We start from the raw sequence: 18,146 nt of genomic DNA, 5'->3' as shown, positions 1-18,146 counted from the left end.
CCCCTGGGGTGTTTGGGTACACGAGAAGCCGCCTGCTAGCCGCCGCTCTCGGGCTAGAGCTACCTTAGGGACAGCTTCACCACCAGCCCCTGCAGCTGGCCCATCATCTTCTACAGCCGCAGCTCCTCCACCATCTACAGACCCTCCGGCAGCACCTGAGCCTACATATCTCCTGGTCCAGCGTCTCTTCCGGTTCCTAGAGCGAGAGCGACGCCATGTCAGACGCCGTTTGGATCGGATGGACCAGGCCCTTATCTCTCTGGGCGCCGAGCTACCTCCGCTTCCCGATTCTCCGGCCTCCGATGAGCAGGATCATCAGGAGGAGGACGTGGAGGCACCAGCTCAGCAGGATGCCCCGGACACTACAGAGCCAGCACACATGGAGGCACCACCTCAGACTCAGGAGGAGCCTGTTCCTCAGCCTGTTCCTCAGCCGGTCCCACAGCCACAGACAGAGCCAGAGCCTATCGTTGCACCTCCCACCGATCCTCCGGTTTAGCATCACGGACGATGCTTGGTTTTAAGTGTGGGGAGGGCACCGGTAGCATTATTTGGGAACCGGTGAACTCTTTTTCGGCCTAGTTATCTCATTTTGCACATTTTTGTATATATTTTGATGCATTTCTAGTTTGCTTTGGATACTTTTATTGCTTATTTTGGATTTTAGATATTTTGATGCTTTTGGATACTTTTAGATATTTTGGATGATAGATTCCATATTTTAGTTTGATTTTTCTTTATACATTTTCGCATATCTCCTTTTGTATATTCTCCTTTTAGTTTGTGGTTGTGATTAGAAATCATGTTTTAAGTAAAACTTAGTCACCCTTTTTGCATAAGAAATTGGTTTTGAGTGAAAAAAAGAAAAGGGTAGACTAAGAAAAATTTTTTTTTTTTTGAATTTTTCAATCACAACAATGCTTAGTCAAACATTGAGGTTTTTCAAGAAAGTTTAAATATAGGGCATTAACCCAATCGATTGAAAGAAAATTTTTGAAACTTGCTTGAAATTCATACCTTGTGAAGCATGTATTGAATTGAGAACACAAGCTTGTCAGACTTGAGCTTATTGATGTGGTTACATTTTATAACCACTTATTTTCCATTCTTGTGTGAAATTGTTCTCTTTCCATGATTGTGATCCTTAATTTGCTTGATTCTATATATCCATTTATTTTTTTGTGTTTGTGCATTTATATGATTGAGGCCATTATTTCATTTGCCACTTACCCAAATAGCCAACCTTTTACTCTCCACTGTTAGCCAATTTTGAGCCTATGCTTAACCAACTTATTCTTATTTTAGCACATTACAAGCCCAAGGCGGAAAACCAATGAAAGGTCCTTGTTTGGATCATTGATTAGCCTAGGCTAGTGAGAGTATGTATTATTCAAGTTGGTGAGGCTTGGGAACATTGGACGGGATAGAAAGGGGCAATACACTTTTATGTTTAGGAATTGGGCACATATTCATGTATTAATCAAATGTAGAGACCTTATGCATTGATGTTCGTGTATTTAGCTTGAAAGAAAAAAAATGTATATATATATATAGAAAAAAAATAATAATGATGAAAAGAAAAATAAAATGGAAAAAAAAAAAGAAAAAAAATAAAAGGGGACAAAATGCCCCAAAGTGAAGTCAATAACAAGGAATCAATGCATAAGTGTTGTGAAATGAAAAAAAAAAAGTGATAACCTTTTGTCACATTTAGCCTAGGAATTAGCATGATTTTGTTATCTCTCCCATGATTGTGCTTAAGTGTAAAAACATGCTTTTAAGCCTTATTTTGGTGAATTCTAGTTTCTGTTTGATTCCATACGATGCCTTAATGTGTTTGCTAGTAATTCCAGGGTTGAAATAGGCTAGGCATGGATCAAAGGGAGCAAGGAAGGGAGCATACGAGTGGAGAGAAGCATAAAAAGTCAAAGAAGCAAAGTCAGCCATGCACGCGCACGCGCATAAGGCGCTCGCGCGCACATTGCAGAATCGACCAGGGACGCGCACGCGTACCATGCGCGCACACGCCGATGCTGGCACATGACCTCATTAATGCAACACGTGCCTGGCGATTTGAGAGGGTTTCTGAACCCATTTTTGGCGCCAAATTGCTAAGGGAAAGGAATAAAAGGATGAAGGATCAAGGAGGAGGCATGAATCATTCATTTGAGGATGATTGATCATTTTATATGTTAGTCACCAATTAGTTTAGTTTTAGCTTTGTAGTTAGTTTCTAGAGAGAGAAGCTCTCCCTTCTCTCTAGGATTAGGATTAGGTTTAGGTTAATCTCTCTTTTTAGATCTAGGTTTAACTCATGCTTTGATTCACTTTCCATTTACCAATTCCTAATCTTCTCCTCTTCCTCTTTCTAGTTGTGTGCTTTAATAATTGTAATTCTCCATTTTGTTTTGAGATATATTGTTGTTCATTTGTTTTCTTTCAATAATGCAATTTGAGGTAATTCATGATAATTGTGATTTCCTTGATTGTTGTTGTTAATTCTTTACACTCAATCGTAGTTAGAATTCATTCTTGTTGTGATTGACTATACTTTTCTTTTGTGCCTCCCAAGTGTTTGATGAAATGCTTGGTTGGATTTTAGAGTAGAATTTTATGTTCTTGGCTTGGAAAGGGTAACTAAGGAACTCTTGAGTTACTAATGTCCAAGTAATTGATGATTGGGATCCATTGACTCTAGTTCTCACTAATTGAATTAGTGGAGAGTTAGGACTTATGGACTAGGATTGATATAGCTCATTTGACTTTCCTTTACTACTAGTTAGAGGATGATTTAATGAGATTAATCCTTTCCAATTCTCATATTGTGGTTAGTAATTAGGATAGAGGCCCTTGACAACCAAACCTTGCCAAGACCATTTTTTGAATAAAGTTTTCCTACCATTTACTATTCACATTCCTCATCCAAAACCCCAAAATAACTCATAACCAATAACGAGACACTTCATTGTACGTCCTAGGGAGAACGACCCGAGGTTTAAATACTTCGGTTTATAAATTTTAGGGGTTTGTACTAGTGACAAACAACTTTTTGTATGAAAGGATTAGTGATTGGTTTAGAAACTATACTTTACAACGAGATTTCATTAGTGAAATTCTAAACCGTCAAAAATCCATTCATCACTACTGTAAGGTACTCTTACTTCCATCTGAAGGGGGAAGGGAGAGAGAAGGGGTAAGAACTGGGGAGTCCTTAGTAGGGTCGGGGTTATTAGTTAAGTTCATTAATTCCGTGTTGTTTAGCAGATAAATAGCAGAATACCGAGAAACAGTAAACAGAAGAAACAGATAAATAGAGAAAATAGAAAACAAAACACAAACAAAAGAATGCAATAAAAAAAGAACAGATATATAGAGAAAATAGAGAAAATAGAAAGCAAAACACAAACAAAAGAATACAAGAAAACAAAACACAGACACAGTGAATAGAATACAAACAAAGAAAGCAAACATTCATTCAGCAATCATAACAGAGGAAATGCACACCCAAGTATGATGCATGTCTGTCCTATGCAGGCCATGAGCTCACGTGTCGGTTTACACCCTGCAACCCGACATTACCCAGGAACTAGTCCTAGATATGGCTTTATTTCTGTAGGTGAACTTCGGCCTACAGAAACAGCACTCCTGTAAGTGAATTTCGGCTTACAGGAATAGTCTAAACACAATAGAACAACTTTCTGTAGGTGAACTTCGGCCTACAGAAATGGCACTTCTGCAAGTGAACTTCGGCTTATAGAAATGGCGCCCCTGTAAGTGAACTTCGGCTTACAGGTATTACAACTCTCTGTAGGTGAACTTCGGCCTATAGGAGCAACACCCTGAGATACATAATTGATATTCACTGCAGGTGAACTTCGGCCTACAGGAATAACAACTCACTGTAGGTGAACTTGGGCCTACAGGACCTCTAGGGCCAATGGAAAAGCAGTAGATGAACATACAACAGAACATCATACCACAAGGCTTAACTCTTTATTCTTATACTCTTCTCCTCTCTTCTTTTTGTTATATTACTCTTTTCTCATTATCATCATTCATTATCATTCTCGTTATTCATCATCACTTTCACATTCTTATGCAGTACCTCTTTCTTTTTCTGTATCTCTTTACTCTGTTTTAATTACTCTATTCTCTGTATCTCTTTTCTCTTCTCTGATTACTCTTTTCATCTGTATCTATATTACTCTTTTTCTCTTTATCTCTTTACTTTACTCTGGTTACTCTGTTCTCTGTTTATCTTTACTTTTCTCTGGTTACTCTGTTCTCTGTTTATCTTTACTCTGCTCTGATTTCTCTACTTAACGTATGTATTTAAAGCTTATGAAAATTTCGGTATGAATAGTTAGTTTGTCCCAAGTATAGGTTCATTAAGTCTATATTGAAACAGTTTAACTTTTCATATAATACCTAACCCTATTCGCAATTCCAGGACAAGCTATGTTGCCCTAGTTCGTTCACTAGTCTCTGTCTGTTTTTCTGTCATTAAAACTTTACAGACTTTTTCTTCGATTTTTATCTTTTCTTCAACTTTTTATCTTTCTTTTATCTTTGCCTCACTAACATGTTATTACCACTCCCTAAGTGTTTTATGAAGGTAATTATGAGATTCTGAGCTTAAAGTTGTCTTTCTAAAGCTTTTACAGAAAACTGCCTTTTCCACATTATTTTATTATTTTTATTAAAATATTATTTTTAATTAAATATGATTATTTAATATTTTATTATTATTTATTATTTTATCATTAAATTTTCGAAAATTAACTTACTTTTACTTTTAACCTTTAAAATTCACTTTTTACCACCCGTAAATTTTAATATTTCTACTTTTACCACCCAAACTTTCAGAAATTACAAAATAACCCCTCAAACACCAAAATAATTACAACCTTGCCCTTTTTAAGATCTAAAAGGTATTCTTCATTGTTCTTCACCACACTCAAAGTGTTCTTCATGTTCTTCATAAATTCTTCAGATTCTTTCTCTATTTTTACCCGTTTTTCAGTTTTTTCAACAACCGATTTTTACCATAATTCAAAATAAAATTGCAGCCACTAAAACCCCATCTTTTCTACATGATTTTAACACAAATTGAACCCCAATTTAAGGTCTAGGGTTCGTTTTTCCAGCAGCCATGAAGAACACAAATTCAAAGTTGAATATCATCAAATTTCATCAAATTTTCACCAAAATTTCAACAAGAATTACTCATATAAACAATCAATTTCAAGCATAACCAAACCATATCATAATCACACAACTCAAACACAATCAATCAAGATTAAATTCGTCAATCCCTACCTTGATTTGCTGCTCCAAATCCGGTTACTCTTTGAAGTGTTCTTAAAGCACTTTTTCCTCCTAAAACACATCAAAAACAACTTTAAATCCACAAACTCTCAACTGACCAAATCTCCCTCAGCACGTTAGGAAGAGATATCTCACCTTAGACTTGCTGGAAATTAACGTTTCTTGGCCCTCAAGTCAAGTTAAGCATGATTCCTAAGGAAGAACATCAACAAAACACATGTTTTGCATGGTTTTCCTTGAAAACCGAATTGAAGAGGGAGGGAGACAGCCATCTCACCTTATTTCCATCCTTGATAAGTCACATGGTTATGTAGAGGAAGAAGATATGATCATTTTGGTGAAATCGGAGTTTTGATTTGAGTTTTGGTTCAGAAGAAATCAAGCTTTGAAGATTAAGTGTTCATGAAAGTTTCTCTCTTTTCTCTCCTTTCAATTTTGGCCACAATGAGCAAATGAGGCAGCCTTGGGGGTATTGGGGGTGTAAGGTGAGTTGTGATTGGTTGGATTGGAGGTGGATTAAAATAATATTAAAATATCTCAGGTGTATTACTACTAAAACTAGATGTATCGGAACACTTGTAAAAATATCTCTAAAAATTATTTTTTGAGCTACTAGCATAAATGACACTAGTAACATATTTATTATGAGAATAGTACATGTATAATGAGGCCTTAGCATTGCTAAAGTCACCAGAGAGTGCTGGTGCTAAGCTGCACCAGTAAACCATAAACCCGGTTAAACCGATTTTCTGTTTTTAACTAAAACAGACCAGGTGACCTTATAATATCATTCAAGCATTTTCTAATACTAATATAATGATAATATTATACTATTATCTCTCTCCTCTCATAAATCGAGTCTGGTTTGTCAAACTGAGACAACTTTAAGCGCAGAATCTCATAATTACCTTCATAAAACACTTAGGGAGTGGTAAAAACATATTAGTGAGGCAAAGATAAAGAAAAGATAAAAAGTTGAAGAAAAGATAAAAATCAAAGAAAAAGTCTGTAAAATTTTAACAACAGAGAAACAGACAGAGACTAATGAACGAACTAGGGCAACATAGTTAGTTCTTGATTTGCGAATAGGGTTAGGTATTTTATGAAAAGTTAAACTGTTTCAGTATAGACTTAATGAACCTATACTTGGGGCAGGCTAACTAATCATACCGAAATTTACATAAGCTTTAAATACATACGTTAAATAGAGAAAGCAGAATAAAGTGAGGAAGCGCAGAGAAAGGAACAAACAGAGCAGAATAAAGAGACAAAGCGAAGAGAGTAATATGATAAAGAGTAGAGGACCTATTGAGAGGTCATCTGTTGCATTAAGGCAACCTCAGAGATATCTATATGTTCATCTACTGCATTGTAGCAGTCAGATAGATAATGGTGCAACCACTGAGAAACGCTTTCCTGCGGTACAGATCCATATTTTATTTCTGTAAGGCAGAGGGGTTATTTCCTGCTACAGAGGTATCGTGACCACCTGTTCCATTTCTGTAGTGGCAGAGGGGTTATTTCCTGTATACAGAAGGTGTGTCAGCATACAACCCTGCAGTGGCATATGTGTTATTTCCTGCGTGCAGTGGACCCTGTGGTGGCAGAGGGGTTATTTCCTGTACACAGGGGTATAGCCAATAGGAAAGCCATATCCGGCTAGTAATGCTGGGTTACGTCGGGAGCGGGTAGAAACCGACAAATGAGCTCATTACCTGCACTAGGACTAGACATGCATCATTCTTGTCTGTGCATTATTCTCTGTTGCATTCCTACTTGTGTTTGATCAATTTCTTTATGTTTGTTTGCTTGAGTGCTATGTCTATGCTTTATTTTCTTGCACTCTTCTGTTTGTGTTCTGTTTTCTGTTTTCCCTATCTATTTTAACTACTGTTTACTACTTTACTGTATTCTAATATCTATCTGCTAATCGGAATCAAATAAATGAACGTAACTAATAACCCCGACCCTACAAAGAACTCCCCAGTTCTTAATGACCCTGATGCTCCTTACGACTTTCCCTTATCCTGGTTACACCCTGACGCACCTGGACATCCTTTTCCTGATGATCCTGAGCACCCTATACCAGCTCAACCTTTGAATGAGGCGGTACCTGAGCCTATCATTCCTGATGAGCCTGAGTTAGCTGATGACTACGTACCTGTGATACCACCAGAGTGGGATTTTCCCCTTGAGCCGATCCCCGACTTTCCACAGCCTGATGAGCTGGCACTACCGGACAGTGGGGTAGCCTCTATATACGTGAACGGACCTGTGCTCGCGAATGGTTTTGTACATAGTGAGAGCAGTGTTTCTGGTGGATCTGAGGACATAGTTGTAGCTGTGGACAATGAGGAGGAAGAGGATCCTGAGATAGAGATAGAGCAGGATGAGGAGATGGATGAGCCTCATGATGATTCTCCGAACGGCCACGTGTAAATATAGTTTGACTGCGGAAAGGGGCATTCTTTTGATGACACTCTAGTCTAACATTATCAGATAGTTAGTCTCTCACTTGTGTTAGTACACCCGAGAGCTAGGAGCTATATAGTGGTTAGGCTAGCCTGGGTGCCAGCTTAGTGGCTTTTTGTATGGGCCAGGCCCTGGGAGTGTCGTGTAAATATTAGCTACGTAGGATGACGAGGATGTAAACTGACTTGATCTTGTGTAAACGCTGCATGTTTTGTTATAGTGTACATGATGTATATTATCAGTTGTGTTTCTATGTTTCTTTATGCCGCTTTTCTATTACTCTCAATGTATGCTTGTTTATTTTACCGGACCATCCGCAAAAATTAAAAAAAAAAAGTTACCCGTAAAATTGGTATCGCTCTAACAAGGAACAGGCTCATATAGTAAATAATAGTTAATAATTAAGAGGGATAACTCAGTTTACATCCCCGTCATCCTACGTAGCTAATATATACACGACACTCCCAGGGCCTGGCCCATACAAAAAGCCACTAAGCTGGCGCCCAGGCTAGCCTAACCACTATATAGCTCCTAGCTCTCGGGTGTACTAACACAAGTGAGAGACTACCTATCTGATAATGTTAGACTAGAGTGTCATCAAAAGAATGCCCCTTTCCGCAGTCAAACTATATTTACACGTGGCCGTTCGGAAAATCATCATGAGGCTCATCCATCTCCTCATCCTGCTCTATCTCTATCTCAGGATCCTCCTCCTCCTCATCATCCGCAGCTACAGCTATACCCTCAGATCCACCAGAACACTGCTGTCACTATGTACAAAACCATTCGCGAGCACAGGTCCGTTCGTGTATATAGGAGCTACCCCACCGTCTGGTAGTGCCGGCTCATCAGGCTGTGGAAAGTCGGGGATCGGCTCAGGGGGAAAATCTCACTCTGGTGGTATCACAGGTACGTAGTCATCAGCTAACTCAGGCTCATCAGGAACGATAGGCTCAGGTACCGCCTCATTCAAAGGTTGAGCTGGTATAGGGTGCTCGGGATTATCAGGAAAAGGATGTACAGGTGCGTCAGGATGTAACCAGGATAAGGGAAAGTCGTAAGGAGCATCGGGGTCAAAATGCGGGCTAGACAGAGGATGTTGAAAAGCTCGATTAGGTAACGCATATCGTCTAATACGAGGCTCCAAACCCATAATGAAGTAACTGTGATATACCGGATCCTCGTAGACGTAAGGGTCCTCGAACTCATAGAAGATCACGCCCGTCACCATCTGAGGGGGGAGGAAGGGAGAGAAGGGGGTAAGAACTGGGGAGTTCTTAGTAGGGTCGGGGTTGTTAGTTACGTTCATTTATTCGTATTCGATTAGCAGATGGATAATAGAATACAGTAAAGTAGTGAAGAGTAGTTAAAATAGATAGGGAAAACAGAAAACAGAACACAAACAGAAGAGTGCAAGAAAATAAAGCATAGACATAGCACTCAAGCAAACAAACATAAAGAAATTGATCAAACACAAGTAGGAATGCAACAGAGAATAATGCACAGACAAGAATGATGCATGTGTAGTCCTAGTGCAGGTAATGAGCTCATTTGTCGGTTTCTACCCGCTCCCGACGTAACCCAGCATTACTAGCCGGATATGGCTTTCCTGTTGGCTATACCCCTGTGTACAGGAAATAATCCCTCTGCCACCACAGGGTCCACTGCACGCAGGAAATAACACATCTGCCACTGCAGGGTTGTATGCCGACACACCTTCTGCATACAGGAAATAACCCCTCTGCCACTACAGAAATGGAACAGGTGGTCACGGTACTTCTGTAGCAGGAAATAACCCCTCTGCCTTACAGAAATAAAATATGGATCTGTACCGCAGGAAAGCGTTTCTCAATGGTTGCACCATTATCTATCTGACTGCTACAATGCAGTAGATGAACATATAGATATCTCTGAGGTTGCCTTAATGCAACAGATGACCTCTCAATAGGTCCTCTACTCTTTATCATATTACGTTCTTCGCTTTGTCTCTTTATCCTGCTCTGTTTGTTCCTTTCTCTGTGCTTCCTCACTTTATTCTGCTTTCTCTATTTAACGTATGTATTTAAAGCTTATGTAAATTTCGGTATGATTAGTTAGCCTGCGCCAAGTATAGGTTCATTAAGTCTATACTGAAACAGTTTAACTTTTCATATAATACCTAACCCTATTCGCAAATCAAGAACTAACTATGTTGCCCTAGTTCGTTCACTAGTCTCTGTCTGTTTCTCTGTTGTTAAAATTTTACAGACTTTTTCTTCGATTTTTATCTTTTCTTCAACTTTTTATCTTTTATTTATCTTTGCCTCACTAATATGTTTTTACCACTCCCTAAGTGTTTTATGAAGGTAATTATGAGATTCTGCGCTCTCTACCTATTTTCGGCCACAAAGTGAAAATGAGCCAGCCTTGGGGGTTTTGGGGGTGTAGGGTGAGTTGTGATTGGTTGGCTTGAAGGTGAATTAAAATAATATTAAAATATCTCAGATGTATAACTACTAAAATTAGGTGTATCGGAACACTTGTGAAAACATCTCTAAAAATTATTTTCTGAGATACTAGCATAAATGACACTAGTAACATATTTATTATGAGAATGAAACATGAATAATGAGGCCTTAGCATTGCTAAAGTCATCAGAGAGTGCTGGTGCTAAGCTGCACCAGTAAATTGTGAACCCGGTTAAACCGGTTTTCTGTTTTTAACTAAAACTGATCAGGTAGCCTTATAATATCATTCAAGAGGCTTCTAATACTCATATAATGATAATATCATCCTATTATCTCTCTCCTCTCATAAATCGAGTCCGGTTTGTCAAACTGAGATTATTTACGAAAAACTGAATTAAAATTCCTAACCGATACGGTTCAAAAACTAAGTTCTTCGCGACTGCATTATCGAGCTTGCCTCGGGAATGGTTCTAACTTAAAGATAACATAATGACAATGAGGATTCAGATACTTGATGATATATCAAAGGTTTTCCCCTTACTGATTTTCCGGAGAAATTCGTACTTTCAGAAAAGATCTCGCGTACTCGAAAATCGGGGTTGTTACATTCTACCCTCCTAACAGAAAATTTTGCCCTCAAAATTTCAGTTACCTAAGAATAAATGCGGGTAACCAGCTTTCATCTTATCTTCCAGTTCCCAAGTGTGCTCTTCTTCTCCTCTTTGTCCCCAAGCTACTTTGACTAAGCGAACAGTCTTGCCTCTCAGCTGCTTATCATTTCTTTCTACGATCTGAACTGGTGACGCTTGATATGTCAAATCGTTTCGTAACTGTACTATCTCTGGTTGTAAAATATGACTCTCGTCGGGAATATATTTCTTAAGTTGCGAGACATGAAAAATATCATGAAAGTTTGACAGATATGGAGGAAGGGCTACTTGATAAGCTACTAGACCGACTCTTTTAAGTATTTGGAAAGGTCCTATGTATCGAGGGTTAAGCTTTCTAGTCTTAAGGGCTCTACCTATTCCAGTAGTCGAGGTTACTTTAAGAAAGACATGGTCTCCCTCACTAAACTCTAAGGGTCTACGTCTATTATCAGCATAGCTCTTTTGATGACTCTGTGCTGTCTGGATCTTCTGGCGAATCCCCTTTATCTTTTCAGTAGTTTCTTGCACTAAGTCTGGACCTAAAACACTAGCTTCTCCGTCGTCATTCCAACACAATGGTGTCTGACACCTTCTTCCGTAGAGAGCTTCATATGGTGCCATCCCGATACTTTGTTGGTAACTGTTGTTGTAGACGAACTCGACCAATGGCATATATCTATCCCAACTGCCTTGGTTATCCATCACACAAGATCTTAGCATGTCTTCCAATGTCTGGATTGTCCGCTCTGATTGTCCGTCTGTCTGAGGATGGTATGCTGTACTCATATGCAATTCTGTTCCCAATGCTTTCTGGAAAGCTCCCCAGAATCTGGAAGTAAACCTCGGATCTCGATCTGAAACAATTGATGAAGGTATTCCGTGCAATCGTACGATTTCTTGAATATATATCCGTGCCAGCCTTTCTAATGTATAGTCAACTCGAATCGGAAGGAAGTGCGCTGATTTTGTCAACCTGTCTACAATTACCCAAATGGCATTGTGTCCAGTTGAGGTCCTTGACAATCCCGTGACAAAATCCATAGTGATCTGCTCCCATTTCCATTGTAGTATTTCTAAGGGTTGCAGGGTTCCTGACGGTTTCTGGTGTTCCACCTTCACCTTCTGACAGGTTAAACATTTTGAGACATAATCAGCTACCTCTTTCTTCAAGCCCGGCCACCAGAACATTTGTTTCAAATTTTGATACATCTTTGTTACTCCAGGATGCATAGAGAATCTACTTTGATGGGCTTCTGCAAGAATTCTTTGCCGCAAATCTCCAGAGCTAGGCACACAAATTCTGTTCTTGTATCTCCAGAGACTGCTACGATCTAGTCTTACAGCTTCTGGTTCCTCTACTTTCATCCGTCTCAGCATCGTCATCATTTCTGAATCCTGTGCTTGTGCTTGCTGAATCCTAATCTTAAAATCTGGTGTTGAAAACATTTGGATTAATAGACGAAATCATTCATAAGCAATTCACAACTGATAACAGATAAAACAGTTATAAACAACCACACATAAATACATCACGAGTAGCTAGCAACATTCAGTTATCTAGCTTTTATTAGAGTATAGACCTTTAGTTAGAACACCCCTAGATATAGCTAGATAATAACTTTATACATATACATACATACAACATCCCAGGTCCTGACCTGTTCAAAGGTCCCTAAGCTGGCACCCAGGCTAGCCTAGACTCTATACTCACCTAGTCCCTCTAAACTACTAATGCGAGGGAAAGTACGTTCTAAGTCTTCACAACTCAAGTCAGGTGGAACGTCATCAAACGATAGAACATCATCTGCTACTCCTCTGCACGATCAGACTTTCCCACAGGACGTCTCTCTGGTACCTCATGAAGTATCCACAAAATAGAAATCTCGTACACAGGATTTAGGTTAAAGTGCGCATACGAAGGGGTGCAAACGTTGGCTGGTCTCACAGTATTTACATAGAATCAGAGAACGATATTCACCCTAGACTCATAAGACTATCTAGAGCAGAATCCTCTTCTTGCAAACGGTCATCAGCGAACTATGGTAAGGTACTCTTACTTCCATCTGAAGGGGGAAGGGAGAGAGAAGGGGTAAGAACTGGAGAGTTCTTAGTAGGGTCGGGGTTATTAGTTATATTCATTTATTTGGGGTCGATTAGCAGACAAATAACATAATATAGCAAAGCAGTAAATAGAAAATAAAGATAGAAAGAGAAAGTAGAGACAGCAGAAAGCATAACACAAACAAAAGAATACAAGAAAATAAAACACAGAAATAGCATGCAAGCAGACAAACATAAAGAAGTAGATCACACACAGAAAGGAATGCAACTGAGAATGATGCGCAGACAAGAATGATGCATGTCTAGTCCTAGTGCAGGTAATGAGCTCATCTGTCGGTTACTAACCCGCTCCCGACGTTATCCAGCAACCTCTGTCTGGATAAGGCTTTCCTATTGGCTATACCCCTGTGTACAGGAAATAACCCCTCTGCCACCACAGGGTCCACTGCACGCAGAAAATAACACATCTGCCACTGCAGGGATGTATGCCGACACACCTTCTGTATACAGGAAATAACCCCTCTGCCACTACAGAAATGGAACAGGTGGTCACGGTACTTCTGTAGCAGGAAATAACCCCTCTGCCTTACAGAAATAAAATATGGATCTGTACCGTAGGAAAGCGTTCTCAGTGGTCGCACCACTATCTATCTGACTGCCTTCACGCAGTAGATCATCATACAAGTATATCCGGCGTTGCCTTAGCGCAACAAATGAATAAACACATCTCTTGGGCTTACAGAAATAGTGCCCCTGCAAGTGAACTTCGGCTTACAGGAATAATATAAACACAACAGAACAACTTTCTGTAGGTGAACTTCAGCCTACAGAAATGGCACCTCTGTAAGTGAACTTCAGCTTACAGAAATGGCGCCCCTGTAAGTGAACTTCGGCTTACAGGTATCACAACTCTCTGTAGGTGAACTTCGGCCTACAGGAGCAACACCCTGAGATACACAATTGATATTCACTGCAGGTGAACTTCGGCCTACAGGGATAACAACTCACTGTAGGTGAACTTGGGCCTACAGGACCTCTAGGGCCAATGGAAAAGCAGCAGATGAACATACAACAGATCATTACCACCCGTAACTTTTAATATTTCTACTTTTACCACCCTAACTTTCAGAAATTACCAAACAACCCCTAAAACACCAAAAATTTTACTTCCTTGCCCTTTTTAAGATCTAAGGCCTGTTCTTCATTGTTCTTCATCACACTCAAAGTGTTCTTCATGTTCTTCATAAATTCTTATATATACATACAACATCCCAGGCCCTGACCTGTTCAAGAAGTCCCTAAGCTGGCACCCAGGCTAGCCTAGACTCTATACTCACCTAGTCCCTCAAAACTACTAAAGCAAGGGAAAGTACGTTCTAGGTCTTCAAAACTCAAGTCAGGTGGATCGTCATCAAAAGGTGGAAGGTCGTCTACTAATCCTCTGCAGGATCATATGTCATCAAAGAGCATCTCTCAAGTACTTCATCGAGTGGCCACATAATAGCAACATCGTACGGAGGACTTAGGTTAAAGTTTGTAGATAAGCAGGGCGCAGATGTTGGCTGGCCTCACAGTATATACATATAATCAGAGAACGATATTCACCCTAGACTCAGAAGACTACCTAGAGCAGAATCCTTTTCGCAAACGATCGTCAGTGAACTACGGAAAGGAACTCTTGCTTCCATCTGAAGGGGGAAGGGAGAGAGAAGGGGTAAGAACTGGGGAGTTCTTAGTAGGGTCGGGGTTATTAGTTAAGTTCATTAATTTGGGGTCGATTAGCAGACAAATAACATAATATAGCGAAGCAGTAAATAGAAAATAAAGATAGAAAGAGAAAGTAGAGACAACAGAAAGCAGAACACAAACAAAGGAATACAAGAAAATAAAACACAGAAATAGCATGCAAGCAGACAAACATAAATAAATAGACCACACTCAGAAAGGAATGCAACAGAGAATGATGTGCAGACAAGAATGATGCAAGTCTAGCCCTAGTGTCTGTGCATTATTCTCTATTGCATTCCTACTTGTGTTTGATCAATTTCTTTATGTTTGTTTGCTTGAGTGCTATGTCTATGCTTTATTTTCTTGCACTGTTCTGTTTGTGTTCTGTTTTCTATTTTCCCTATCTATTTTAACTACTGTTTACTACTTTACTGTATTCTAATATCTATGTGCTAATCGGAATCAAATAAATGAACGTAACTAATAACCCCGACCCTACTAAGAACTCCCCAGTTCTTACCCCTTCTCTCCCTTCCTCCCCCCTCAGATGGAGACGGGCGTGATCTTCTATGAGTTCGAGGACCCTTACGTCTACGAGGATCTGGTACATCACAGTTACTTCATTATGGGTTTGGAGCCTCGTATTAGATGATATGCGTTACCTAATCGAGCTTTTCAACATCCTCTGTCTAGCCCGCATTTTGACCCTGATTCTCCTTACGACTTTCCCTTATCCTGGTTACACCCTGACGCACCTGGACATCCTTTTCCTGATAATCCTGAGCACCCTATACCAGCTCAACCTTTGAATGAGGCGGTACCTGAGCCTATCATTCCTGATGAGCCTGAGTTAGCTGATGACTACGTACCTGTGATACCACCAGAGTGGGATTTTCCCCCTGAGCCGATCCCCGACTTTCCACAGCCTGATGAGCCGGCACTACCAGACGGTGGGGTAGCTCCTATATACGCGAACGGACCTGTGCTCGCGAATGGTTTTGTACATAGTGACAGCAGTGTTTCTGGTGGATCTGAGGACATAGTCGTAGCTGTGGATGATGAGGAGGAGGAGGATCCTGAGATAGAGATAGAGCAGGATGAGGAGATGGATGAGCCTCATGATGATTTTCCGAACGGCCACGTGTAAATATAGTTTGACTGCGGAAAGGGGCATTCTTTTGATGACACTCTAGTCTAACATTATCAGATAGTTAGTCTCTCACTTGTGTTAGTACACCCGAGAGCTAGGAGCTATATAGTGGTTAGGCTAGCCTGGGTGCCAGCTTAGTGGCTTTTTGTATGGGCCAGGCCCTGGGAGTGTCGTGTAAATATTAGCTACGTAGGATGATGAGGATGTAAACTGACTTGATCTTTTGAGGAAGCGCAGAGAAAGGAACAAACAGAGCAGAATAAAGAGACAAAGCGAAGAGAGTAATATGATAAAGAGTAGAGGACCTATTGAGAGGTCATCTGTTGCATTAAGGCAACCTCAGAGATATCTGTATGTTCATCTACTGCATTGTAGCAGTCAGATAGATAATGGTGCAACCACTGAGAAACGCTTTCCTGCGGTACAGATCCATATTTTATTTCTGTAAGGCAGAGGGGTTATTTCCTGCTACAGAGGTACCGTGACCACCTGTTCCATTTCTGTAGTGGCAGAGGGGTTATTTCCTGTATACAGAAGGTGTGTCGGCATACAACCCTGCAGTGGCAGATGTGTTATTTCCTGCGTGCAGTGGACCCTGTGGTGGCAGAGGGGTTATTTCCTGTACACAGGGGTATAGCCAACAAGAAAGCCATATCCGGCTAGTAATGCTGGGTTACGTCGGGAGCGGGTAGAAACCGACAAATGAGCTCATTACCTGCACTAGGACTAGACATGCATCATTCTTGTCTGTGCATTATTCTCTGTTGCATTCCTACTTGTGTTTGATCAATTTCTTTATGTTTGTTTGCTTGAGTGCTATGAAAGAACTGCTGTTATTCCGTCTGATAGTTTAGATATTAAACCATTTCTATCTCATACTTTATATCTGAATTCTGTAAGAGTTACATTAGACGGGAGTGATTGTGAGGGGTACGTTCTGTTAGCGGCTAGCTCAAATGATAGTGAACTAAGCTTAGAACGAATCCGAGTGGTGAAGGAATTTCCTGATGTTTTCTCGGACGACATACCTGAGTTTCCTCCTCAGCGAGAGATAGAATTCAGCATTGAACTTGTACCTGGAACCGGACCGATTTCCATAGCACCGTACCGGATGTCACCATTGGAACTTGCAGAGTTGAAGAAGCAGTTGGATGAGCTACTTGGAAAGAAATTTATTCGTCCCAGCGCATCACCATGGGGAGCTCCGGTATTGCTAGTAAAGAAGAAGGATGGTGGAATGAGACTTTGCGTAGATTACCGACAGTTAAATAAAGTCACTACCAAGAACAAGTATCCACTTCCACGAATAGATGATCTAATGGATCAGTTAAAAGGTGCAACTGTATTTTCGAAGATTGATTTGCGATCGGGCTATCACCAGATTCGAGTGAAAGAGTCAGATATACCGAAGACTGCATTTAGAACTCGATATGGTCACTATGAGTATACGGTTATGTCGTTTGGACTAACTAATTCTCCTGCGATTTTTATGGATTACATGAATCGTATTTTTCGTCCGTACCTTGATCAGTTCGTAGTAGTCTTCATAGACGATATTCTCATCTATTCGAAGACAGAAAGAGAGCATGAAGAGCATCTAAGGACTGTATTGCAGATACTAAGGACTCGGAAGCTATATGCTAAATTATCAAAGTGCGAGTTCTGGACAGAGAAGGTGGCATTTTTGGGACATATTATATCACAGGGAGGAATTGCAGTGGATCCTTCAAAAATTGAAGCAGTAGTGTAATGGGAACCACCTACGACCGTTACAGAAGTTCGGAGTTTTCTCGGACTTGCTGGATATTACCGGAGGTTTATTAAAGGGTTTTCACAGATAGCCTTACCTCTGACTTACCTTACACGAAAGGAAGTTCCGTTCGTTTGGACGGCTGAGTGTGATAGAAGTTTCAAGATGCTTAAGGAAAAGTTAACAACTGCACCTATATTAGTACTACCCGACCCACAGAAACCTTTTGAAGTATACTGTGACGCTTCTCATAAAGGACTTGGTTGTGTGCTGATGCAAGACAAAATTGTGGTGGCTTATGCTTCCCGGCAGCTGAGACCTCATGAACGAAATTATCCGACGCATGACTTGGAGTTGGCTGCAGTAGTGTTTGCTCTGAAGATCTGGAGACACTATTTGTATGGCGCTCAGCTAGAAGTTTTCTCTGACCACAAAAGTTTAAAGTATATCTTTGACCAGAAGGATCTTAATATGCGACAGCGAAGGTGGATGGAGTTCCTGAAGGACTATGATTTTAAGTTAAGCTATCACCCAGGAAAAGCGAACGTGGTGGCAGACAC

Source organism: Arachis ipaensis, chromosome B04 (assembly GCF_000816755.2).
Source record: "Arachis ipaensis cultivar K30076 chromosome B04, Araip1.1, whole genome shotgun sequence".
Classification (NCBI taxonomy): domain Eukaryota; kingdom Viridiplantae; phylum Streptophyta; class Magnoliopsida; order Fabales; family Fabaceae; genus Arachis; species Arachis ipaensis.
Note: the sequence above shows the minus strand (reverse complement) of the source record.